At 48.5% G+C, this 27,835-nt stretch overlaps 1 pseudogene; it reads left to right on the top strand.

Annotated features, from left to right (window-relative positions):
- Positions 1 to 234: 234 nt before the first annotated feature.
- On the top strand, positions 235 to 27,835 carry LOC136533738 (uncharacterized; annotated as a pseudogene).

Below are 27,835 nucleotides of genomic sequence, written 5' to 3'. Positions count from 1 at the left end.
CGCTTGCCAACATGTGGATGTGGTGGTTTCCTCCTCTCCGCCGCCGGCTCTCCTCGTCCCCCGACGCAGCAGCATTGTCAGTCGACGACGAGGTGACCCAACACAACAACAACCCAGCAACAGGCCTTCGATTCACCGATCTTCCACCGGTATTGTATATACACACTATTATTTCGTATTCAATCAACTGAATATATGTATGTACTAATGAGAGAGAGAGAAAAACTTGCAAGCATGCAGGACATTTTGTACACGATCGTGTCGAAGCTGCCGGCAAAAGAAATTGCAAGAAGTAGCGTCCTGTCAAGCGAGTGGAGGCGATGCATGCGTCTGTGGTCAGCGTGCCCGAGGCTAACCTTCCATGCTGTGTCGATATGCAAATGCGAGAGGTACGAGCTGAGCGAAACCACCCAGGTGGCGAGATTCATCCCTCACGTCAACGGCGTCTTGCAGAAACACCGTAGCCGCTGCGCCGTCGTGGAAACGCTTGAGGTAAGAACCGATTTCGTCGGCGGCGCCCACGGCCTGCTAGCTCATCACATCCACATGTGGGTGGAATTTGCCGTCTCGTCGTCGCGGACCAAGAACCTATCCCTGGATCTCAAGCCCGAAACCTGGTGGGAGCACGATGGATCTTGTCTACCCCGAAAGCAGGATCTGTACGTGTTTCCTTTCCGGCAGCTTCTTTCAGTTTCAGACAACAACTGGGGAAGCAGCCTGCAGCAGCTGCACCTTAGCTTTGTATCTTTCAGACCACCGTCGCAGTTCAAAGGCTTCCCGAATCTGAGGAAGCTTCGTCTGGACGTGCTGCATATGGCCAGGGAGGATCTTGAGCACCTGCTGTCCCGTTGCGCCAGCAAGATCCAGTGGCTTCACATAAACAGATGCGTCGTCGACGATCAACTCACGCTGGCGACTCCACTGCCTAGTCTGCTCTACCTCAATGTTCAATGCGGCCTCGTCACCAAGATAGACATCAATGCTGCCAATCTAGCTACCTTTGAGTACACCGGACGCTTGGTACCTATCCGTCTTGTCCATTCGTTGAACCTGCAAAGTGCAAATCTTGACTTGCTCATGGCGGTTTTTGAGCATGCGCTCATATCCGATTTGAGGCTTGGTTTGAAATATCTAGAGGTGCCGTACTGTTCCTAATTATTTCATTCATGTTTTATTTCAAATCACAATCAATAATAATGTAATAACGTAGCTTCAAACAATTAATTAATTTTCTGTGTTTCAATTCTCACTCTCTCAGAAGCAATGGTCGTGGGATCGCCCGTTAAAAAGGTTTTCCAAACTCCGGCATTTACAGTTGCTAATTCGATATTTCCACGACGAGGTTGACAAGCTTCTTTATTCATCGGTTTCATTCCTGAGAGCCGCACCGTTTATTGAAAAGCTGGAGGTCTATGTAAGTCCCATCCATGTTAGTACATTATATATATTTTTCAATGTTTCGTAATTTTTCAATTCATTCAAGTGTTACGTATTATTCGTCCTCTTATTATTACTACTGATACCCAACTAGGGGGCGAAGCTGTTCCATATATAACTAGGGGTTCAAATGCACTCCTCAAAAAATTTTAAAAAAAATAGTGATTATATTATGTATATAGCTAAAATTTCACCAAGTCTATCTATATGCACCCATCTCCATCTTCTTGTCTTAATTTGTTCATGATTTACTCTTTTTGCAGTATGCTGGCTTCAATCTATGGTTTGCACAAGGGGGTCCAAGCCGAAAAGACCTTGGGCAATGTAAATGCAAATATAATCATTTGAAGAACGTATGGATCTCAGGATTCAAAGCAACAAGAGGGCAACTCGAATTTCTTCTCCATATCATTGAAAATGCGGATGCACTGGAGGTTCTTAGAGTAGAAATTGGTCAATATCCACCATATAATTACCGGCGATATGGAGGCGGTGAACCACCCATCGAGGAAGCTAAACAAATTGCTAGAACCACCATCAGTACAGTACTCCCGCAGCATGTCACGTTTGATATTGTCTAGATAGATCATCTTCTCGTATAAGGTAGGGGGACAGCCGGACATGTGAAAACGTTACTACGCGTGGTTTTTGCATGCATTGGGCCCTCCAATATAGCCGTATAATAATATGTTTACATCGTCATGCTCAAGCGTGAGTGCGTTGTATGTAAACTGTGTAAACCGTAAACTATTTATTCTTCTCAGTGTAAAAATATGCAGTTCTACTTTATATCTCTTTCTAAAGAGAGAGAGAGAGAGGTTTAGAGCCTTGCATAAGTTTTTTTAATAATCATATAAATGGCGGTGGAACTTGAACTAAATTACACACCAATCCACTTCAACACATGTGGATTGAGGTGAATCCGACAACATCCAAACAAGGCCTCCGTGGGAGGCGAGGGAAAAAGAAAATGGCCCGGGGAGGCGGGATCGGTAGCCTTCGTGATGTCGGGCCTTTTTTTCCAAGATTTGTGGTTTCCTTAATTACTTCCTCCGTCCTATTATATAAGGCGTAATCACTTTTTATTCAAGTCCCATGATTTAAGACGTCCTCTCTCTATACGCACGTATATTGATGCAATAGTACTAGTGTTGAGAGAGAATTAAATATGTTTCTTGGTCTTTGAACCAGAGGTGGTTACGTCTTATATATTATACTAGGATGGAGGCAGTATTTCATGACCAGATTAACATTCTATCGCTATAGCATTTCTGTCGGGTTCATAAACCCGGGGTCCCTCGAGGACCGGCTTCCACGCCAAGGCTCGGCCCAAGAGTCTAAATACAACAGGCCGGAAGGATGGCCCAGTCGCCGACCAGAAGGTTTAGACCAAAAGGAGCGGTGCCCGCTCGTCGACCCCTTCGGCCCACCACTCCGATCGGAGCACTCGCTTCGGCCTCCCGTCGTCTCCGGACGCCCTCTCCGATTAGAAGGCCTGGCCCAAAGCGCTACTTCCGACCCCCGACCCCGCGTCCCTCCGACCGAGGCTCGAAGGAACCCTGCTCACCGCTCTTCTTCGACCGGTGCACTCAGAGCCGACTAGAGTTATCCGACCGGGGACGCCCGCTCGGTAGGAACCAGGAGACGTGCGGAGAAAAGCAAGGCAAGGCTCATAGATCAAAACCACTGTACCAGGGACCATACCCTGCACGGAACAGTACTCTGCAGCTACCCTGACACAAACAGTATTGTCGGCGCCGACATCTCCCTCTACAGTATTGTAGGCGCCGCTAAAAACTCCCATATGGTAAGACCCCCTCCCCCCACATGCCTCCGGGCATCGATAGCGTTATGGGCACCGGGATTTACCGTACCATGTGAACGTGGTGAGACTCCTCACATGCCCTCTAGGCATCAAACAGGATTTGCAGGAACTGACGACTACCGTCCCTAAAGAAGGCAGCACGACCTCCCACATGCATCTGGCATTCTACAGTGACATCAATAGTGTTATAGGCGCCTACCATTATCTTATACCCGCCGACGTGGGCAACAAGGCTCGGTCGGCGTGAGCAACAAGGCTCGGTAACATATGCACCCTTTTCCTCTCACTTGTAAAGCCGTCCCCTTCATCTATAAAAGGGGGTGCGCTTCCTCCAACAAGAGAGACCGATTCGAGTTAATCAGAGTTCCTAAGTTCACTAGCTCACAACCACAGAACCGTCAGGTTCGGACCTCAAGCACCCGCTTGAACACTTAGCTCATAGCGAAGTTCCTGTCACTCTCGGCCCTTCCGACCGGACCTCTTGTACACCCCATCCTTCTCCTTCTCGTTTGTAACCCCACTACAAACTTCGAGCACCTGGGCTCAGGAATAAAGTCACTGACCGACCCCGACTGGATGTAGGGCACGTTGCCTGAACCAATATAAATCCTCTGTCATTGAGTGCTAGGCCATCTCCGATCACAACGTACAACAAAACTACAAATATTCACTAGTTGGTCACTTTCTGCACCGACAGTTGGCGCCGTCCATGGGGAAGACGTTGTACGTTCAACACTTTTTGGTCATCGGATGGCCCATTTTTCTGCCACCCCCACTGTGGCGGGCTCGGGCATTATGATTCGCTTCGGCTCGCAGGAGTTTCCCGCACTCTCACCCGCTGGGAAGCGGGTTCCACCTGTCTTCGAGCCATCCCAGGCCTTCCTCTTCGGAAGCCTAGACTTTGTCGCCAACCGACTCGGCGTACTACACCTCCACGAGAAGGCTCGCGACCCGGCACTCGTTGGAGGGACGTCCTCCATCGACTTCGGGACGCGTGACTTCGATGACGCGGCATCTGCGCTTCATTCCGAGCAAACTCTCTGCTCAAACCCCGTTGTGAGTAATATACACGCTGTTATTTACTTACTATTTTCTATCTTCCGTCGATTGCCCGATGGAACCCCGTTGTCCCCAATGCAACCGTCGTACGATCGGTTCCCCTACGGCCTTGCGTCTTCTGCGGACGCATACGCCCGGGGGCTCCAAAAGATGCCGGCACCGCACCCTCTCACGTCTGAGTTCATGGGGATGATGAGCTATGCTCCCACCTATTTCCTCGACATCATGGATGACGACGTCGGGAGTGACGGCTTCAGCATCAGCGACATGGCACCTAGCCACCGTCTGTCCTGGGAGTGCGCCATGGTAGACCCTCTGGGACACCCACTGGCGGAAGCGGAGTCCTCATGGACTCACACCTCTCCGGGCCCTCATGCGGGGACCACCGAGCTCACACCTGAGCACAGGGAAGGACTACGACAACAGTGGACGCACCAGCCACCGACTGCGCCCGTGCACTCTGCGCACCACACTACGCCCCATGCGCGAAGACCGGCGAGCAGCGCCCAGGGTCGCACCTGTCAGGTCCAGCGCAACGCCATGGACAGGGGGGACCAATCCCCTGCACTTCGCTCGGGCGAACCAGAACATCGCCGCCGCGGCAATACTTCTGTGTGGCCTGTCCGAGCCAAACGACCCTCATGAACAAGCGATCCACCAGAACCTCCGGGCACTAGTGGAGACCGCCGCCGTTCAACAAGCGGAGTGCTCCATATCGTGACTGAAAGGTCCTAATGGCTAGAGGGGGGTGAATAGCCTAATAAAATTTCTACAACAACACTTAACAAAATGGTTAGACAATTATGAGGCGAAGCAAGTGTTGCGCTAGCCTACTTAAAATGCAAGCCACCTACCACAATTCTAGTTTAGATAGTGTTGATCCACACAAATGCTATGACACTATCCTATGTTAGTGTGCTCTCAAAGGCTAACTAAAGAGCCACACAAACCAAGCAAGCAAGCTCTCACAACTAGCTACACTAAAGAGCTTGACAACTAGTTTGCGGTAATGTAAAGAGAGTGATCAAGAAGATTATACCGCCATGTAGATGAATGAGCCAATCAATCACAAGGATGAATAACAATGAAGACCAATCACCTTGGAATCAAAAGATAAACACAATGATTTTTACCGAGGTTCACTTGCTTGCTGGCAAGCTACTCCTCGTTGTGGTGATTCACTCACTTGGAGGTTCACGCGCTAATTGGCTTCACACGCCAAACCCTCAATAGGGTGCCGCATAACCAACACAAGATGAGGATCACACAAGCCACGAGCAATCCACAAGAGTATCTTTTGGCTCTCCGCCGGGGAAAGGTCAAGAACCCCTCACAATCACCACGATCGGAGCCGGAGACAATCACCACCCTCCACTCAACGATCCTCACTGCTCCAAGCTGTCTAGGTGGCAGCAACCACCAAGAGTAACAAGCGAAATCCACAGCGAAACACGAACACCAAGTGCCTCTAGATGCAATCACTCAAGCAATGCACTTGGATCACTCCCAATCTCACTATGATGATGAATCAATGATGGAGATGAGTGGGAGGGCTTTGGCTAAGCTCACAAGGATGCTATGTCAATGAAAATGGCAAAAGTTGTGAGCTATAGCTGGCCATGGGGCTTAAATAGAAGCCCCCACGAAATAGAGCCGTTGTACCCCTACACTGGGCACACTGCGCTCTGACCGGATGCTCCGGTCATACTAACCGGACCCTAGACTCAGCGTCCAGTCCACTGATGGACGCCATGCGTCACTAGCTTCAAACGTTGTTCATCAGATTTCAACGGCTACGAAGCTGACCGGATGCTCCGGCAAAACTGACCGGACGCTGCAGCCTCAGCGTCCGGTCGAGTACAGTAAGCTCCCCAAGGCGTATTTCTTCGACCGGACGTGTCCAGTCCACCTTGACCGGACATAGTCCAGTGTCCGGTGGAGTACCCTAGCCACTATACCGCCAGGTCAACGCGACCGGACGCAGGCAGTCAACGTTCGGTGCATTCAGATCCAGCGTCCGGTCATTTGACCGACGCTGGCATCTCCTCTGTCTTCTTCACCCTTGCTCAAATATGCTAACTACCAAGTGTATCACCTTGTGCACATGTGTTAGCATATTTTCACAAATGTTTTCGAGGGTGTTAGCACTCCACTAGATCCTAAATGCATATGCAATGAGTTAGAGCATCTAGTGGCACTTTTATAACCGCATTCCGATACGAGTTTCACCCCTCTTAATAGTACGGCTATCAAACATAAATGTAATCACACTCTCTAAGTGTCTTGATCACCAAAACAAAATAGCTCCTACAAATTATACCTTTGCCTTGAGCTTTTTGTTTTTCTCTTTCTTCTTTTCAAGTTTAAGCCCTTGATCATTGTCATGCCATCACCATTGTCATGTTATGATCTTCATTAGCTTCTCTACTTGAAGTGTGCTACCTATCTTATGATCACTTGATAAACTAGGTTAGCACTTAGGGTTTCATCAATTCACCAAAACCAAACTAGAGCTTTCAGCGACGCCGACACGCGTCCTCGCTCTCCGCCAGGGGAACGAGAACATGGTAGACGGGTCGCTCCACCCGATCGCCGCTACAATCACCGAGTGCGGCACAGGAGGCTGCACTGGCACCTCATCTTGACTCAGCGACCGCTCCGCACCGACCGCCTGTATTCGTGCGGCTTGGACCGAATCGAGACACATGCAGCAGCAACTGGAGTCCCAGCCCTAATGGCACGGGACCGCGGACCTCCGTCCAACACCTCCAGCAAGCATCGTTCCCACCGCACTTCAATGGAGGCTGCGGGAAAGGTAAGGCCAAGTACCAGGGTCAAGATGAGGGCCCCTCCACATAGAGGGGAAAAAAGAACAGAAAGGATCGCCGTCGATCGGCCAACTTCGTGTCGGTCGCCGTGGCCGATCACGTGGGCACGTAGCCCTAGCAAGACCCTCCAAGCCACTTCCACGATCTCATGGGGAGCCCATGCACCAACCACGACTATCCCATAAACCACCTCTACAAGGACTGCCAGCTCCTCAAGCACCTTCTATGGCAGGCCAGCAGGCCAAAGGAAGAAAAGGCAAGGAAGCAGCAACCAAGAAAGGGGACGTAGCGGGCTAGGACGCGTACCGACCAAAGGACGACAATGACCCTCATCTCTCCGAACTACTGGAACAGCTATGTCGTTTTTCCTAAGCTTCAATCTTATCATTGTTTACTTAGTATATGCTCCTGCAAAAGCACCCTGACCCGAACACTTTTCTGCCCGATGGAACGGCTCCTGATCAGAAGGGACGTGGCCTGGCCATGGCCCACCACTACCACATGATCAACCACTACCACACGATGGGCACAGGAACCGAAGCGCCATAGCATGCGGGCGGCTTCCCACTTCCTCAGGATAGACCTAGGGAGACCAAAAATGAAATCTCCATCGAAGAAACCATCTGACCCCCTAAGTCGATCGAATCACTCAGGATAGACACCAAGAGACAAGTAAGGAAACGAAGGGGTGCCCCATGTAGGCCATGCTGACTCTGTCACGAACGACGAGCATGGGTCCCGGTCAAACATTTCTGACTGAAGCTCTCCGAACCCCGTCACTCAGGTCATCAAGGTGAGCATGTGTTCATTAAATACAAAAACTATTCACACAAGGGCTCACCCATGATTGACAAGTGCAGGTCCTGGTTGGACATTTCCAACTGAAGCTTTCCGAACCCCGTCACTTAAGCCATCAAGGTGAGTAGTACCGAACCCCTCTATTTCCTTATAAATCATTTCATACATCCATACGCACATCTCATTCCATACGCCCGTGCCTCCTAGACGATTCGGGCCCTGAACCGCTCGGGGGCTCAGGAACTAAGCATCACACATGCAGTGAAATGCATCACAATGCTCCGTGTTGCGTCATGAAGCGGCGGTTGCCTCATTCGACATGAGCAAACAACAGAGCCAGGGGAGAAAACCATAGATGAGCCCCGTTCGATCCTAAACCTCTCGCTAGGCCCACAGAATCTCCATGGAGGGGAGGCCGTTAGGCCACCCGGGTCGGTCTCTGGAATGGCCTAGGCATCTGCCGGGTTGTAGGTAAAGGAGTAATGGAATGTCACAAGAGGGCTATGCCGACCCCATCATGAATGACGGACCCGAATTCTGCTCGATCACACCCGTTAGTGAACTCACTGAGCTAGTCTTCGAGCCCGAGCGATCGGGACAAGCGATGAAACTTAGCCCCTCCGGTTGTGAGGAACTGAGGATGGGGTAACACACAACTCACATCGACTCCCACGAAGGCCCGACAGGGCTCGGGGGCTCAAGACAAATGGCTTCACTTTCGACTGCGCTCCAAAAATCCAGGGACCGTGACTCTGAACTCGCATAACGGCTTCACTTCCGACTGCGCTCCAAAAATCCAAGGACCATGACTCCGAACTCACGTAACAGCTTCACTTCCGACTGCGCTCCAAAAATCCACGGACCGTGACTCTGAACTCGCGTAATGGCTTCACTTCCGACTGTGCTCCAAAAATCCAGGGACCGCGACTCCGAACTCACATGAAAACTAACTACCTCGGCCGCCCAGGCTACGCCGAGGCCAGGATCCATGACTCCGACCTGCTCGGTCCCACGGCGCGCACTGACGCTAGGACCCACGGTCTCGGTCTCGTCCGACCCCTAAACTAACTATTTAGAAACCACGGCACGCACCGACGCCAGGGTTTGTCCAAACTAACTCCCTCACCCGATCCCACAGCGCGCATCGATGCCAGGATCAATGAGCTCTCTCACGACCGAACTAACTCCCTCACCCGATCCCATGGCGCGCATCGACGCCAAGATCAGTGAGTTCTCTCACGTCCAAACTAACTCCCTCACCCGATCCCACGGCGCGCATCAACGCTAGGATCAGTGAGCTCTCTCATGCTCAGACTAACTTCCTCGCCCGATCCACGGCGTGCATCGACACCGGGATCAGTAAGTTCTGTCTCATCTTCGCGCCTAAAAACGCCTCGGCTGCACAATGACGCCTTGGGCGATAAAATTCTGTCTCAGACTAAAAACACGCACACACGCCCGGTAAAATAGCACCCCCCAAATGGTTCTGCCCGAACCGCCCGGGGGCTCAGGGCCTACACCCGTGGGTGCGCTCGCGCGCACCCACCGATAAAACAGAAAATCTCCCCTGATGACACAGAAACCCCCTAGATGGTTCCGCCCGAACCGCCTAGGGGCTCGGGGGCTACACCCGCGGGTGCGCTTGCGCGCACCAGTCGACAAGACAAAAATCCCCTGAATGATTCTACCCGAATCGCCCGGGGGCTTGGGGGCTCCTGTCGGGTTCATAAACCCGGGGTCCCTCGAGGACCGGCTTCCGTGCCAAGGCTCAGCCCAAGAGTCTAAATACAATAGGCCAGAAGGACGGCCCAGTCGCTGACCAGAAGGTCTAGACCAAAAGGAGCGACGCCCGCTCATCGACCCCTTCGGCCCACCACTCCGATCGGAGCACTCGCTTCGGCCTCTAGTCGTCTCCGGACGCCCTCTCCGATTGGAAGGTCTGGCCCAAAGCGCTACTTCCGACCCCTGACCCCGCGTCCCTCCAACCAGGGCTCGAAGGAACCCTGATCACCGCTCTTCTCCGACCGGCGCACTCAGAGCCGACTGGAGCCATCCAACCGGGGACGCCCACTTGGTAGGAACCAGGAGACGTGCAGAGAAAAGCAAGGCAAGGCTCACAGATCAAAACCACTATACTAGGGACCATACCCTACACGGAATAGTACTATGCAGCTACCCTGATACAAACAGTATTGTAGGCACCAACATCTCCCTCTATAGTGTTGTAGGCACCACTAAAAACTCCCATACGGTAACCCCCCCCCACATGCCTCTGGACATCGATAGCGTTATGGGCACCGAGATTTACCATACTAGGTGAACGTGGTGAGAATCCTCACATGCCCTCTAGGCATCAAACAGGATTTGCAGGAACTGACGACTACCATCCCTAAAGAAGCCAACATGACCTCCCACATGCATCTGGCATTCTACAGTGATATCAACAGTGTTGTAGGCGCCTACCATTATCTTGTACCCACCGGCGTGGGCAACAAGGCTCGGTAGGCGTGGGCAACAAGGCTCGGTAACATATGCACCCTTTCCCTCTCACTTGTAAAGCCGTCCCCTTCATCTATAAAAGGGGGTGCACTTCCTCCAACAAGAGAGACCGATTCGAGTTAATCAAAGTTCCTAAGTTCACTAGCTCACAACCACAGAACCGCTAGGTTCGGACATCAAGCACCCGCTTGAACACTTAGCTCATAGCGAAGTTCCTGTCACTCTCGGTCCTTCCGACCAGAGCCGACCGGACCTCTTGTACACCCCATCCTTCTCCTTCTCGTTTGTAACCCCACTACAAACTTCGAGCACCTGGGCTCAGGAATAAAGTCACTGACCGACCCCGACTGGACGTAGGGCACGTTGCCTGAACCAGTATAAATCATGTGTCATTGAGTGCTAGGCCACCTCCGATCACAACGTACAACAAAACTATAAATATTCACTAGTTGGTCACTTTCTGCACCGAATAATTTCCTTCTAAAAAAAGTCAGACGAGTGTTTATCGCCTGGCCCCCTTACATGACTGGAGAAAACTAATTAAGGAAAGGCTTCACCACGGCCGGGCAGAGTGAAGCGGGGCGACGCACGTCGTCCTACCGGGTAGAGTCTTCCTTTCGTATTTTTAGTTGTAGAGACAGAGTTGGAGATAAACGAACTAACTAACATGATGATACACAACCTAGGATTTATCTAGTGTGATCTCCATAACCAACCAAAAGTTTCGCAATCTAGAGCAAATCCTATCACTAGCCTATGCTAATCTAGGAAATTGTAAATGCCACAAAACTAGCTCAGGTCCCGGGCTCAACGACTACTGAAAGGAGCGAATTTTCTAGGATTTAACGACCTTGTGCTTTTAGTGGTAGGCGATGTTCTCGTCGACAGCGAGACATTTGTATTGTCAATCTCGAGGATTTGCCAACCCAATCTTCGAAGATGCTCATAGGGGTAGATTTGCATGCGTGTGTTGATAGGGATGAGAGCAAGGCTAATAATATAGCCGGCTGCTGGATGTAAGGTATCTTTGTCAGCCTTCTCTCAGCCCACTCATATAGTTGTTAGCTTTTTATTATTAATACATAGTCCACTTGTCTCTCTCACAGAGTTTCTTGGTTCTTAGTGTCAAAGCTAGGTTGTAACCTTACATCCCTGCTTCTCTTCTCTCCTCTCCTCTCTCCTCTACCTCAGTATTTAGCCAGCTTACAGCTTAGTTGTAGAAACAAAGTCGGCGACACCCTTTGCATGGTGCAGGAACAAGATGTGACCTCCCATGGTGGTTGGTGCTATGTAGGATGGAGGCGGCCCTTGCAGGCTGGCGTGGCGGAGACAGATCACGCATGCTTGTGACCTCGCCGGTACCACATCGATCTCCTACTAGCGGTGGCTTGCTGCGGTTCTTGGCTGCCAAGTCACAGTATGGCCATTTGGGGCTTGGGCATGGGGGTTGTCGGGCGATGGCCCTGCTAGGCCCTTGCTCGTGGCCAACAATAGTGTTGCCTTTGGCGTCACGCCCCTCATTGGAGGCATTGTTGTTAGGCCCCTTTACCCTCTAGGACTTTGGTTGAAAAACCATGGTTCTCCTATTAGCGTTGACGACATCTGTGGTTGTCGTTTCCCTCCTTGGAGGCATCGCTATGGAAAACCTACTCCCCCTCCTTATTTACTTTGCTTGTTCTATGTGGCGTTCAAGGCGGATGTTTGAAATTTTGTTGCTCTCTGAGGTTCGTTGGTGTTGTGTTTTCGTGTGGTGGTGGTCTTGCTGTTGCCTCTTTCGTGAGAGTTTTTTTTGTTTTTTAATTAATTTTTGTAAAACTCATCTTTTCTATTAATATATACCCGGCATGCTCTTGCCGCTGGTTCTTCAATAAAAAAAAGATATAAAGAGAGACAGGCCCTCTTTCTTCTCTTTTCTTTAGCAGCCTCAGTCATTGTATCATTGTATGTACTCTCTGTACCAAGCCAAATTATTTTGATATTTGAATAAATTTATACAAAAATACACCAATAATCATTGTTATGAGATTTGTGTACCTATTTTGTCTGATAGATATTGATATCTTTTATATAACTTTAATTATTTTTTTAAAAAAATTGGTTAAGGATAGAGTAGAATTATATTGTCATCACATCTGGAATTGAATAATTGATGGTGCCCCCCTGCTTTGCCTTTGAGTTAACCGGATTTAAGTTTGACTAGATGTATATATAAAAACATATATATCAACATCTATATATCTTTAAATATAGAGTTTTACTATGAAAATGCATTATGTGATTAGTCTAAGGTAATTATTTATATAACAACGCTAAGTATATTTGGTTAAACTTCCGCTGATGGTTTTTGCGGCTGATTAACCGGCTGATACTGTTTTGTTGTGAGAGAAAAATAATGTATCATGGCTGAAAACCGGGCTGTTCAAGCGAAAACCGTTCTCTCTCGGACAGTTCGATCTTCTCAAGGCGGCCAAGAAGCAGAGACGTACGCCTCTCGGAGTGCATCGTCAAGCTGTACCACACGCAAGGTCCTTCGTCCTGCTCACCGGCGACGAGGACTTGCGCATCAACAAGTGCACGACTCTCTCCAGCCGGTCTCCGCAGACAAAGAGGTAGAGGAGATGATATGAAGTACCCTCGTGAAGAACAAAGACAGTTTGGTTGGCGGCCAGGAGCAGGGGCGGACAAAGCGGTGGGGCAGGGGGCTCAAGCCCCCCTACCAGATCGGAGCAGTGGAACCCCTGTGGAGCCCCCATTAATTTTTAGGCAAAGTTCTATAGTGTAGGGGGGCTGAGACTTAAGATCGAACAGCAGTGTTGTTCAGCCCCTAAAATATTTCCTGGGTCCCCCGCTGCCCAGGAGTCCCTGAAGGGTGAAGAGGAGGACCGACCAGAAAGGCGATGAGGACCTCAGCAAGGCTTAGACACACATCGAGAGAATCATGGTGTATTGTATTGGTGTGGCACGTCGCGACCAGCACGCCGGAGGAAGACGACGGCGGCGACGCCGGCCTGCACCCGCGCATTGGACGATCGAACAAACGCTTGGAGGGCGAGCGCAGCACAGCAGTAGAGAGGACTCAATGGCGTGCGGTCTCCGTCTGGTAGACGGCCGGGAGCGGTGAAGGAAACTAAGAATGGTCCGGGTAGTTGCCGGAGCAGCGACGGAAACAAGTTAGGATTTGGAGGATGGCCGCCGCTACCGGAGCAGCAACGAAACAAGTTAGGATTTGGAGGACGGCCGCGGCTGGATTCAGGACATGTGCAACGTCCTCGCCTCGACGAAGCAAAAGCGATTGGACAGAAAAAGAGCAGCCAACGGCGGCGAGGAGGAGGCCAACGGAAAGCAGGGGGACGGGGCGGGCACAAGATAGCCAAAAGAGATCAGCATAGTCTCGAAAGGCCAGATGCTTGCCGGAGATCTTCCGGTGTGCGTGCCGACGCATGCATGGCGGCGACGACGGCCTGTATACGTATGGGAGGCGCTGAGCCGTGGTGCGAGTTGATCGTGTCGATGGCGCCGCACGGCAGCATAGGCGCGCACCAGAAGGCAGAAGGAGCTCGGCATGGGAGGCGCTGAGCAGGAGCCTGGCAGAGACGACAACTACGGTCGGAGCAGCCCGTGCTAGGTCCGCGTGCCAGAGTGTGTGTTGGTGTACGTGCACTTACTGCATGTTTTTGCACTCGTCGTAGAGGTGTTTAGCGAGCCAGGGTCGTCAGACTCACTCGTGTGTGTCCCCATGTATACACGTACGTTTTGGCTTGGCTCCTGCTCGCTGTTCCCCCGGCCGCTTCTGTGCTGTGCCCGAGACGTTGCAGCTTTGGGCTCGAAGTTATGTGGGCTGGAATATGCTGGACCATGCTGTGAATTCCTGTCGACATGGGGTGGTTGGGCCTGTGTTTTTGTGTGCAGTAAGCGAGTTGGGCTTCAGCCTGCTGGTCCCCAAAATTCCATCGGCACTTTCTATTCGACGTGCAATTATTTTTGGTTCTTAATCTGACAGATAAATTTCTTTCAATCAAAGATGATGCATCAATCAAGCAGACTCATTTCGTGCGTATAAATTTCTGCCCGCTCTCTGCAACGCGCGCGGTGGCGCGAGCTGCCGTCTCTGGGGCCGACACCGGTGCCGCGCACGCTACCGCACGGCCAGCCGCTGCCACGGCCGGAGCCCATGCACCGTGTGCTGCCACTGCCGATGCATGGCCGGCGGCCACAGCTCCAGCCCTCCGGCGACCAGCGACAGGCCATGTTAGCAGGTGCCAAGTACGTTAGTGTTCGACGACGACGAGCAGGTAGGGCCGCCCTCCGGCGACCAGCGACAGGCCACGGCGTCATCCAGATCCGGTGGGACGTTAGCTGTCAAGAGTCGCGAGGGGCTCGTACATACGTCGCGCGACAATTTCGCCGTCCTCGTGCACGTCCAGGCTCGCGGGATGACGGATGGCGAAGCGGCGTCCGGCGACGCGCCTCTCGACCTCGTGACAGTACTGGACGTCAACGGCAGCATGATCGGGGCAAAGCACTGGTACAGAAACGGCCTTTACTTCCGGTGGGAAACCCCCTCTAGTCCCGGTTCCCCACCGGACTAAGGGGGTCCTTTAGTCCCGGGTCAGGAACCGGGACTAAAGGAGGACCTTTAGTCCCGGTGGGTAACACCAACCGGGACTAAAGGTGCCTCCTGACATGTCACGAGGCCGGCACCCTTTAGTCTCGGTTGGTAATACGAACCGGGACTAAATATTTTTTTCTTTTTTCTTTTCTTTTCATTTTTTTGTTTTCTTTTCAAAATAGGTTTTCGAAGTCGTATTGTACGCTGCTAATAATACATTTATACGCGCATATAGTATGTTTCGGTTCAAGCACAATGAACGTATTAAATCACACAATTCAAGCATAGAAATATATATATATATATATGCATCATATATATATTTACATGCATGCATGCATATGTGTATTTTACATTATATTATTTTATGTGCATATATTACAAAAGATTGCATTACAGTTGTTGTGATATAACAAGTTTCCTCTCATCCTCTAGCTTGGCTTCCATGGCAGTGTTGGGTCGAAGTAGAACTCGCCCTTAGAATCGATGACCTTGGTCATTAAAAAATCCGGCTATAGACTCTTGAATTGCTTTGATTTGGTCTTGTCGTATGACCTTTTCCTCCAACCATCGAGCCTACAGGTTTGAATTAAAGGAAAATAAATAAAGATATATATATAAAGATATAGTAACACAATCAATAATAATAATTAAATGAATATATAGATTTGTCATCCAATCTGGTGATCCGGTGAAAGCTATATGTTTAATTAATAAAGATGATGCGATTTAGGGGACTTACTTTCAAAGGGATTACATTCAGTGGCGCTTTGCATTTTCCCATGTGTTGCTTCTCAATAAAGGTTTTCCAAACACTGCCCAATAAAAAATTTGCCACGTCATCAGATATAGTTAATCATCATGTTTGTGTGTATATATAGTTGCTAGAGATACCGAAATTACCTATGGATAATATCTATCATATCTTGGTAGTCTTGTTGTGGTTTTCTCATCGAGTCATAGATTATCAAGTGACTTTTCACCAGATCGATGTCCATCAATATCCAGTGATTGTTGCATGTGTTTATAGGATATAACGCATAACACTCATTAATTAACTAGAATCAACATATGAGCCATTAAGGATGATCGACATTATTAACACTCACTTGAAGTTGTAGGGAAAGAGTATATCCTTCTTGTGGCGTTGGTTCACTAAGAAGTTCATGAGGTTACTCTCTGACTCAGACTTCCAATTAGACTTTGGAGTAACTGGGTCTTTGAATACTATATGGGGATCAACAAAACCAATTTCATTGCAGCCTTCCTTTCTGCGCTCTGTCATTGTAAATCTATATATATATATATAGTACTTGTTAGGATAATTTATATGCATATACACACATATGATGAGTTTAATAATAGATCGAAAGAATTATTACTTATAGGCAATAGCAGCTAATGATAACTTTATCCAGAGAGGTCAGGTGGCATAGTTGATGAAATTCTACAAAGTCAACATACATAACATCATCGCCACGGAACCAATGTTCATCTCTAATTCTGACACCAACGTAGAAGTCTCCACCGGTAGACGCCTGCATGTACCACTTGTTTAGCAGGTACATTTGCGTCCCCAGATCACCTAAGGCTTGAGGGTTGTATAGACTCTGGCCTAGTACAAATTTTTTCTTCCAAATATCAACCTCCGCCGCACTCTCAATGTTTCCAGCACCAAACATCTGGTAAAGGTCGAGACTAGTCTCTTCAATAAATTCACCAAGGTGATCCAAATCGACATCCAAAGGTATGTTTGCCTGATGCATTAATCCTAAATTCGAACCATATTCATTACCAACAACTAGCAGGGGACTGATTGGTGCGATTGTTGTCCGAGTTGTGCAACTCCTTTCCCTGCCCGCTTCTTTTTCTGTGCCGCCTCAATTGACTTGGTGAGAGTGCGGTCATAGTCCACTAACGTTGATTTGGACGGCTTACGAGATTCCCGCTGTTGTTGCTGGTAAGAAGCCACCTTTTTTCTTAGAATATCTGGAGCTACGAAGAAGTACGGTTTCTCCGGGTTTCTCCTTGCTTCTTGATCCTTTTTAAGTTTGTCATAGAATCTGGACATATATTTTTTATATGCATCAGTTACTTCTTCCTTCTCTTCAGATATTATTTTGGGAATAGCCCTTGGTTTCATGGTGGCTTTCTTTGCCAGCGGGGACTGGTTCTTCATTTGCGGGGCTGGCCTCTTGCTAGTACTTGGCTTCTTGGTAGGCGGGGGCGGGGGAGGCGTTGGAGACCTCCTTGGAGGTGGTGGCAGTGGCGTTGGAGACCTCCTTGGAGGTGGCGGGTGCGGCGTTGGAGACCTCCTTGGAGATGGTGTGGATGCAGCCTCGCCTTCCAACACATTGTCATCGTACAGAGCACTATGATGATCTGGTGATTGAACAATTGGATTTAGGTTGGGGGAGGATCTGCTACAAAAAAAGGAATGACATATTATTATGAGCAGATTGTTAATTATTTAAGCCAATATAAATTAATGATGTAGTGTTTTCATCCGCACCTATGGTGAGGTAGTTCAGGAGGAGGTGGAGGCGACATCCCAGGAATGATGATGTAGCGCTTGCGTCATAGAATGAATGTCTTCTCTGCTTCTCCTAGAGTCTTCTCGACATCACCTCCAGGAATGTCAAGAGGCAAATCACTAAAACCTTTTTCAGCTTTATCTACTGAGATGGTAGCATATCCTTCTTGGATTATATTCCCATGAATCCTTGGTGTTTTGGTTCGGTCGATAGGATTAACAAGACCGATAGCCACCTTGATTGTGGAATTCCCCTTTGGAATGTGTAGCTCACACGATGTACAAGGTTTAGTGACGTCATCCACAGGGAAGCGCAGTCCTATGTCCCCTTGATTTGGTATCTCCGTGGAAGCGCAACTGCTTTTCAACTGAATAGATTGGCTAATGTTGATTCCTGGCTCTGATGCCTGCTTGCTTGCACTCACTTGCTATTTGCACTTGCCTTCTGATTTCCTCCTTGCATTCTCGCTTCAAGGTTTTTTCCCGCTCCTATGCTTCACGCACCGCTTCCTCCAACCTCTGGAGCCTGTTGTGCCTCTTCTTCCTTCTTTCTCTAGGCGACTTCTGTAGGAAGGTCTAGTCCTGAGGGAATCCATGCTCCTACGAGACACTTCCTTTAGCCTCTAGTTCAGACCACCATGTTCAATAGTCCCAATGGCGTATGTCAGTTTATCCTTCTCTTTGTTGGGTCTGAACACACCACTAGCAGTAGCTCTCTGAGCATAAAACAATCTTACTGCTGCTTCTTGCAGTCTTGTGCCATGAACGCATTTCCCTGTCTCCTAGTCTAGTGTTCCCCCATGAGCAAAAAACTAATTCTTTGCACGCTCTCCTCACTCGAGTGATTCTGGTGTGATACCCTTGGCAAGAAGGTATGCTTCTATTTTGTTCCACTTCTTAATGGCAGTCGGGTAGCCACCTAATCCTAAGTTATGGTGGCATGTCTTCTGTTAGGCATTACGTTGGTTCTTTATCACCCGACTCACACCCTCTTCCGATGTCTTATACTGTACAAACTCATCTCAATAGGGCCTCTGCTTTGAGATCGGGCCTGGGACAGTGAAATCTGGTGCTATGTTCTTCTTGGCATACGTCGTGTATAGGTATTTCTTCCAAGTCTAAAACTGGGTGGCCATCTTCTTCATTGCTCAATCCCTAACTCGCTCCTTCAATTCATCACCATCTATTATATCATCATAATCATCTGTTTGGAGCATGAAATGTTCCAAGACATCATTCCAAATTAACATCTTGTCACGATCGGAGACAAAACTGATATGAGGAGCATTGGTCTTCTTCTTCCATTCGCGGGTACTGATCGGGAGCCGGTCCCGTACAAGGTAACCACAGTGGTACACGAATTTCATTTTATTTGGCCCCCCTCCCCCCGGTTCGCCTGTATCCACATTGAACTCTGAGATGATGAAGCGGCCCTCCAATGGCTTTTTGGGACCTCGAACATTTTTACTCTTCGTTGTAGTTGTTGATGTCGATCCAGAGGGCTACAAAACATAAACATTATTTTTAATGTCATGAGCACACATAAGACATATGATAATATAAATAGCTAATAATAAAAAATATATACTTGGCCAATATGTTGTTGCTCATTTTGTTCAAGAGCTAAGTACTGACTCTCGTCATCTGCATCCTCTTGCACGTTATTTTTAGCACCATCATCGCCGGCAACTTGAGTGCCAGTGTTGATCAAATTCATCATCAACTCCTCCTCATCCATGTTTCTCGGGTCGGCCATCTAGCTTCAAAAAACAAAACCAATATATAGTACGTCAAATCTTTGCTTACATGCGTAAAATCTACGAACAATATGCATTATTAAATCTTGCCCCTCGGTCACGGACGCAATTCGCCACACTAGGGCGAACTGCGTCGGTACTAGGGCGAATTAGGGCTATCGCTATACATAAACGGCCGAGGGAAAATTGTGTCGGTGACTAGGGTGAACCATGTCGGTGACATCAACAACACGGTTCACCCTAGTCACCGACGCAATTCACCCTAGTGTGATTGTTTAGCGTTAACGATAACGATAATACGAGTGTTGATCGACTACGTTGCAAGAGAGGGCGGTGTGACGAGAGTGGCGGTGCTCCACTCCGCCGTATATATGTTTGTACACATGGGTGAACGAGGGCGGCGGTGCTCCACCGTATACATAGAAATGCATGGGCGAACGAGGGTGGCGGTGCTCCGCGACGTATATATACATGCATATGAATACAAATGATGTATATATACATGTCGGCGTGGTGGCTGGGGTGCTGACGACGACGACGTGAGGCAGGCCGGCGTGCTGACGACGACGACGTGAGGTGGGCCGGGGCAGTGTCGGTGAGGTGGAGGGCGTCGTTGGCGTGGAGCGGCCCGGGCCAGGGCTACAGTCAATGCGCTGGAGGGTGTGGCCCGTGCGTCGGGCTGGGGCTATGATCAAAAGGAGTATATTATATATCATCCATGCATGTCCACATGTTTTTTTTCTTTTTGCAAAACACAGTACAAACATCAATATATAGCATTGCAAACCGGCAAAAAAATAAAAAAATTGCAAAACTCCATAGCCACGAGCAAGCCACGGCACCGCGCCATCATCCTCGCCACGGCCATCCATGCGACCCTGCCATGCCCATACTACGACTGGCCGCTGAATGGCGAAACCCTAGGCACTAGGAGAGAGAAAGCCGAGAGAACACACCTCGGGCGGGCGCGGTGGAGGCCGGGCCGCACGGGCGCGCACGGTGGAGGGCCGAGGTCATCGGCGCAAGGTCGTCGGCGGTGGAGGGCCGCATGGGCACATGCGGTGGAGGGCTGCACGAGGCGAGGCGCGGGCTCCGATGTCACGGCGGCGGGCTGATGCGCAGGCGAAGACGAATCGGCGGCGGCGCGAGGAAGAAGAGAGAAAGGGCGGCTGTTCGATGAGGAAGAAGAGGAGGGGATCGACCTGCACCAGGCACTGGCGCTTATATGCCAGGGAGATTTACTCCTGGTGCTAGCCACCAGCCGGGAGTAAACGACCTTTACTCCCGATGCGTGTTACCAACCGGAAGTAAAGGTCCCTTTACTCCCGGTGCGTGTTACCAACCGGGAATAAAGGTATACCTACCTTTACTCCCGGTTGGTAACACGCACCAGGAGTAAAGGGTTTTTTTAGCGAGCCATGAAACTGCAACCCACCTTTACTCCCGGGTGGGCTTCCCACCCGGAGTAAAGGTGGGCTGCAGTTTCATTTCCCGCCTGTTTTGAGCAAATTTTTTTAATAGAAATGCAATAATCTTGTTAAATACATAGTAAATTAAATAAAAGACATAAAATTATTTTGTTAAAAATATGGATTTTCTTTTTCTTTATTGCACATAGGAAAAATCTATAACCTAACTTTTTTTATTTTTTGTTATAATTATAAAACATAATGTAACTAATATTTATTATTTCAGTTAATGCAAAAATGTAGTGTTTAATTAAAATTATTAAAACTATTGGTTTTGGACTAGGAAATTTGTTTTCACATCATTTTAACGTTAATATTTTAATTTTTCATCACTCAATATCCTAATTTAACTTTTCGAGAGAGAAATCCCACCAAATCAAACATTGATTTAATTTGAAACACGACATAATAAACATCTAAATTCACAATTATTACATAATATCTCAAATACACACTACATTAAATCACTATATCATCAAGTGGGCACAGCAGTGAACTTCTTCTTTATGTATGTCCCTTGGTTATGATCGCAGTCGTAACCATAGAGTGTCCTCATCATTTACCAAGATGCTAGGGTCTTTGTTCACTTTGAAGGGCGGAATTCGGTCATCCTTTTCATAATCTTCTGACATGTCCGACTTAGTCCTCAATTCCCACGATGACTCTTTTCCCTGAAAGAACTATGTGGCGCTTTGGCTCTTTGGTTGAGTCATTATCGTTTTTCCCTCTTTTTAGGTTTGGTAGACATATCATTGACATAGAACACCTGATTCACATCCTTGGCAAGGACGAATGATTCGTCTTTGTACCCAATATTACTAAGGTCTACTGTTGTCATTCCATACTCGTTGTCTACTGTTACCCTGCCTCTGGTCACCTTGACCCATTGGCACTTGAACAACTGGGATCTTCAAAGTAGGTGCATATTCTAGTTCCCATATTTCATCTATGCGGCCATAATATGTCTGCTTATTCCCATTCGGGTCTGTGGCATCTATGCGGACACCACTAGTTTTGGTTGGTACTCCTTTTATCTTGGGCTACTATGTAGAATATGTTCCCATTTATCTCGTACCCTTTATATGTGACTGATATGCCATGATGGTTGCATAGCCAATAAATACAGTTGCTCATGGATGCTCTCATCACCTTGACATTTTTTTCGCAACCAACCGCCGAAAGTTTCCATGTGCTTACGCGTAATCCAAGCTTCAGTCTTCCCTGGAAACTCAGGATCGTAAGAGATCCTTGTGTGTCTCAATATACGGATCTATCCAAAGAGGAGTTCTGTAGAACTGTGTAGTGCGCTTTATTGAAATAATCATCCTTCCGTACCAATATATGTTTTCCTCCCTAGTATCCCCTTTCCGCTTAGTCTCCCCTCATGTCTCGATTCAGGAACACCAATAGAGTCAAGGTTGGGAATAAAGTCAACACAGAACTCAATGACCTCTTCTAGTTCCATAGCCCTTGGCGATGCTTCCTTCTGGGACGAGCATGGTTGTGAACATATTTCTTCAGGTACTCCCATGAATCTCTCTAAGGGGAACATGTTGTGTAGGAACACAGGACCGAGAATGAAAATCTCCTTGACTAGGTGAACTAGGAGGTGTGTCATGATATCAAAGAAGGAAGGAAGAGAACACCAACTCAAAGCTGACTGAGACATTGAACCACATCATTCTATAGTTTAGCTAGATCAGTTAGATCAATTGCCTTCTGAGAAATTGCATTGAGGAATGCACATAGCTTCATGGTGGCTAGACAGTACATTTGGAGGTAGAATTCCTCTTAATGCAACTGGAAGTAATTGCATCATGAGAACGTGACAGTCATGGGACTTTAAGTTACAGAATTTCTTCTCTAGGCACATTTGTAATACCCTTTATATTCGAGGAGAATCCAGATGGTACCTTGATGTTGTTTAAGCATTCAAACATGATTTCCTTCTCCTCTTTGCTTAGAGTGTAGCTGGCAGGACATAAGTAATGGCGTCCATCATCTATCTTCTCTAGGATGCAGGTTGTCTCTTTCTCTCAAACAACGCAGGTCCTGTCGTGCTTCAAATATGTCCTTAGGCTTTCCATACACACCCATGAAGCCTAGCAGGTTCACACAAAGATTCTTCATCAGGTGCATCACTGTCGATCGAGCTGTGGACCTCTAGGACTTGCTAATAGGGTAGCTCCTAAAATATGGACTTCTTCTTCCATATGGGTGCGTGACCGTTAGCGTCAGTTCGGAATAGGTTGGCTGCCATGTCCTTTTCCAAAGACTGACTTTCACATCATTGACCATATCGAGTACATCCTCACTGATTCGCTTGCGAGGCTTGGTCAGGTGGTCTGCCTTCCCTTTAAAATGCCTTGCCTTTCTTTCTTACGGGGTGATTTGCAGGAAGAAATCGACGAATGGCCAAGGTACACTGACCTTTGACATTTTTTCAAGAATACACCTCTAATATCATCGAAGCAGTGTGTGCATGCATTATATCCCTTGTTTGACTGTCCTGAAAGATTACTTAGAGCAGGTCCAATCATTGATTATTACGAACAACAATGCTCGTAGATCAAAGTGTTCCTGTTTGTACTCATCCCACACACGTACACCTTCTTTATTCCACAAAATGAGAAGTTCAGTCAATAAGTGGTCTCAGGTACACATCGATGTCATTGTCAGGTTGCTTCGGGCCTTGGATGAGCACAGGCATCATAATGAACTTCCGCTTCATGCATAACCAAGGAGGAAGGCTTGTAGATACTTAGAGTAACAGGCCAAGTGCTATGACTACTGTTCTGCTCTCCAAAAGGATTGATACCATCTGTACTTAAAGTAAACCTTAAGTTTCTTGCGTCATTTGCAAACTCCGGGAATTCTCTATCAATTGCTCTCCACTGGGACCCATCAGCAAGGTGTCTCAACATATTGTCTACCTTACGGTCTTCTTTGTGCCATTGCAACAATTTTGCATGTTCTTTGTTTCTGAACAGACGTTTCAAGCGTGGTATTATAGGAGCATACCACATAACCTTGGCAGGGATTTTCTTCCGTAGACGTTCGCCCTCAACATCACTAGGGTTATCTCGCATGATCTTATACCACGATGCATGGCATACCGGGCATGCATCTAATTTCTTGTACTCTTTGCCATGGTAGAGGATGCAGTCATTAGGACATGCATGTATCTTCTTGATTTCTAGCCCCATAGGACAGACAACTTGTTTTGCTTCGTAGGTAGTGGCGGGCAATTCATTGTCCTTCGGAAGCATCTTCTTTTGGATTTTTAGTAACTCTCCAAATCTCTTGTCAGATACACCATTCTTTGCCTTCCATTGCAGCAATTCTAGTGTGGTTCCCAACTTTTTCTGCCCTGCATCACAAGTTAGGTACAACAATTTCTTGTGATCTTCTAGCATCCGCTCGAACTTGATCTTCTCCTTTTCACTTTCACATTCTCTTTGTGCATCATGAATGACCTGACAAAGATCATCAGCAGACTCATCTTCTGCGGCTACCTCTTCTTCAGCTTCTCCCATTGCAGTATCATTGAAGCACGCACCATCGGGAACAATATCATTGTTGTCCCATTGTTCTTCTTCACCTTCTTCCATTACAATGCCGGTTTCTCCGTGCTTCGTCCAACAAATATAGTTTGGCATGAAACCCGACTTGAATAAGTGTGAATGAAGAGTCCTTGAGCAAGGATATTCCACCGTATTCTTACATACGGCACATGGGCAGCACATGAAACCATCGCGTTTGTTTGCCTCGGCCGCACGTAACAAAGAATGCACGCCGTCCATGAACTCTTGGGAGCGACGATCAGCATTGTACATCCAATGCTGACTCATCTGCATTACATGACATAAATATCATATTAAAACCTAGAACATAATTAGTTAATTACACAACATGCATACCACCACAAAAGCTATAAATTTAAGAAATCATCGCTACAATATAGACAATCCCAACTACCACTAAAAACACTAAAGCTAAAATGCACTTCAGCAGCACAAGGATTTCGCGACCAATCCCAACTAAAATAGATAGATCCCCCATTTATTCAACATCTTTGGGCTTCTTCGGCTGGATCACTGCCTCATTAGCCGCCATATCTGCCTGTTGTGCAAGATATTTTTGCACGAGTTCAACATACTCTTCCTCCCAGTAGAAGCCTGAACATCCAGTGCCATCCCACTGAAATTAAAATAGAAAATTAGAACTTTAATCACAACCATCATGAAAATAGGTATAAACTAACCATAGTCATTATATACGATAAAATAACTCACATTGCGATCCGGACACTTGTAGAAAATGCGACCCTTGTTGGGACCCTCCTCTTCACTCGGTACTCCATCACTAATCTTCGTCTCATCACAACACTTGTCACATGCAATGAGTGGGAGGCCCGGCCTAAGTCGCTTTGGAAACCCATGAGAGGCCGAGGACCCAGAAGCAGTTGTCATCTACTCTCTATACTCATTTTTTAATACACTATAAATTTCTCATTTTATAAACAAATAAAATTAAAAAAACTCTAAAATTCTCTATATCTCTAAACAATGAAGTGTGCTATGCATGCTACAAATAAACAAGTGAATACTAGTTTTTAATAGCTACTTTAACCTTCCTTCATGTAAATATGCAAGCTTGAAGTTTAAAGGTTTCCAGAGCGTTTAACACTACTCTGCTTGCCGAGAAAGTTGCTAGTGTTGTGTCGTTGGCATTTTTCATGGTCGTGGCCATGGTCATTGTGTTCTCGTCTTTTACTGCGGTAGCTAAGTAATTCACATGATATTTCTGCAAATTAACAGAAGAATGGGAATGTACACACATAACAATCGATTATCGTTTATATTTTTATATATACTACGTTTAGGTACGGTGATTGACAGACTACTACGACGATATCGGGACGTGTGAATAAATAACCATCCGTACTAGTTGACCTTGCTTACGTGATCATCTCGGCGAGCATTTCTCCACCGGACGGCACCGTACTTGGCCACGGAAGAGCTCCGATTCTACGAGGAAGGGAACACGGTCTTCCATGACCATTGCCGCTCTCCCTCGTAGAATCAAAGCTCCTCCTTGATGTCCGTTACCACTCGGCAGAGAACATGCTCGCCGAGATGAACACGGTCCGCAAGTTCAACTAGCTACTTTAACCTTCGTTCATGTAAATATGCAGGCTTGAAGTGATTTTGAGCTCAAATTGCTTACAAATGAAAAAACCACAATAAAGAACCATATATATAGTGAACAAAATGAGATAAGACAATGGTGAAAAATGAGAGTATGAGATTGGTAACCTTTACAACTGAAGAATCGACGGAGGAATCGAAGAAATCGACGGAGGAATCGAAGAATGGATGGAGGAACAATGGAGGGAGAAAGCAAGAACACTAGTGTAGTGAGCTTCAAAATGTGCTGAGCTCGGGCTCGGGGAGAAAGAAGGAGACGGCCGGGATATAAAGGGGGGAGATTTAGTCCTGGTTGGTGGCTCCAACCGGGACTAAAGGTCCCTCTCAACAGCTACTGCACCAGACAGAGGTGGCAGGGACCATTAGTCTGATTGGAGCCACCAACTAGGAGTAAAAGTCTACCTTTAGTCCCGGTTGGTGGCTCCAACCGGGACTAAAGGTCCCTGCCACCTCTGTCTGGCGCAGTAGCCGTTGGGAGGGACCTTTAGTCTCGATTGGATCCACCAACTGGGACTAAAGGTATCTCAGTCCCGGGCGCAAAAAATTCCGGGACTAGAGCCTATTTTGGCCGAGGATCAAAGGTCTGTTCTCTACTAGCGAAGCTCGTGCTCCTAAAGCAGGCCATGGGGTTCATCATCGACAACCTCAGGCCCCAGGACCGCCTCAGCGTTGTGTCCATCTCCTCCGGGGGGCGCCGTGTCACCAGGCTCTTGCGGATGTCGGGCATCGGGAAGGCTACGGCCAAGAGGGGCTCCAACATCGCCGAAGGGCTCCGCACGGTGGCCAAGGTGCTCGTCGACTGCCGGAGCAGGAACACCATGTCCAGCGTCATACTCCTCTCTGCCGGCCGGCCAGGACACCAACACCGTACGACGCCACGGTGGTTGCGGGGCACCACAACCAACTACGAGGTCGTCCTTCATGTCCACTGGCAGGCACCAGAGATTGGTCGGCGCCGACTCACACGTGTGGATTCGGCAACGACCATGATGCGGCCTCCATGCATGCACGTCATTGCTGAGGCCACCACCGGTAGGCGATCATCCAGGACGTGTTCACGCAGTGCATCGGCGGCCTGCTCACCATCGTGGTGCAGGACGCGCGCGTCACCATCGCTTGCGGGCATCCCAGAATTCGTGTCTGCTTGATCAAGTCTGGGCGTTACTGATAGCCCCGCCGACGAGCACGGCCGCTCCGCTTCTATCCGCGTCGGCGAGCTATACGCGGATGAGGAGCGGCGTTTCCTGCTGTTCTTGTCTATCCCAACCGTGAAAGTAACAGACGGCAAGACTGCTCTGACCAAGGTGAGCTGCAGTTACCGAGACACGGATGGAGGCGCGCACGTCGACGTGACGGTGGAGGACACGGTGGTGGCGAGACCGGAACCGGAGCATGTGGTGGACGCGGAACGCTCAACGGAGGTGGAGCGGGAGCGCATCCGTGTGGAGGCGACCGAGGACAACGCTGCGGCGAGGGCGGCGGCGGAGCAGGGCGCGCACCAGGAGGCGGTGGAGATACTCGAGAGCAGGCAACGAGCGGTGGCATAGTAGGCGGCGGTGCTCGGCGGTGACCCCACGATCCTAGCGCTAGGGGCGGAGCTGCACGAGATGCGCTGCTTCGTTTCGAATGGGAATAGCTACGAGCAGTCGGGGCGCGCCTTCATGTTGATGCTCTCTGGCATCTGCATGCACACGCAGCAACGCGCCAACATGAAGAGGACCTCAAGTTGTCGGCTCGTTTGGTCTCCGGCTCCTCTCAAAACAGCTATAGCTTTGACTCTTGTGCTGGAGCAGATTCTCTGGCAGAGCTAA

The sequence above is a fragment of the Miscanthus floridulus genome, unplaced genomic scaffold, assembly GCF_019320115.1.
Source record: "Miscanthus floridulus cultivar M001 unplaced genomic scaffold, ASM1932011v1 os_1157_1_2, whole genome shotgun sequence".
NCBI lineage: Eukaryota > Viridiplantae > Streptophyta > Magnoliopsida > Poales > Poaceae > Miscanthus > Miscanthus floridulus.
Note: the sequence above shows the minus strand (reverse complement) of the source record. Positions and strands in the feature narration are given on the sequence as shown.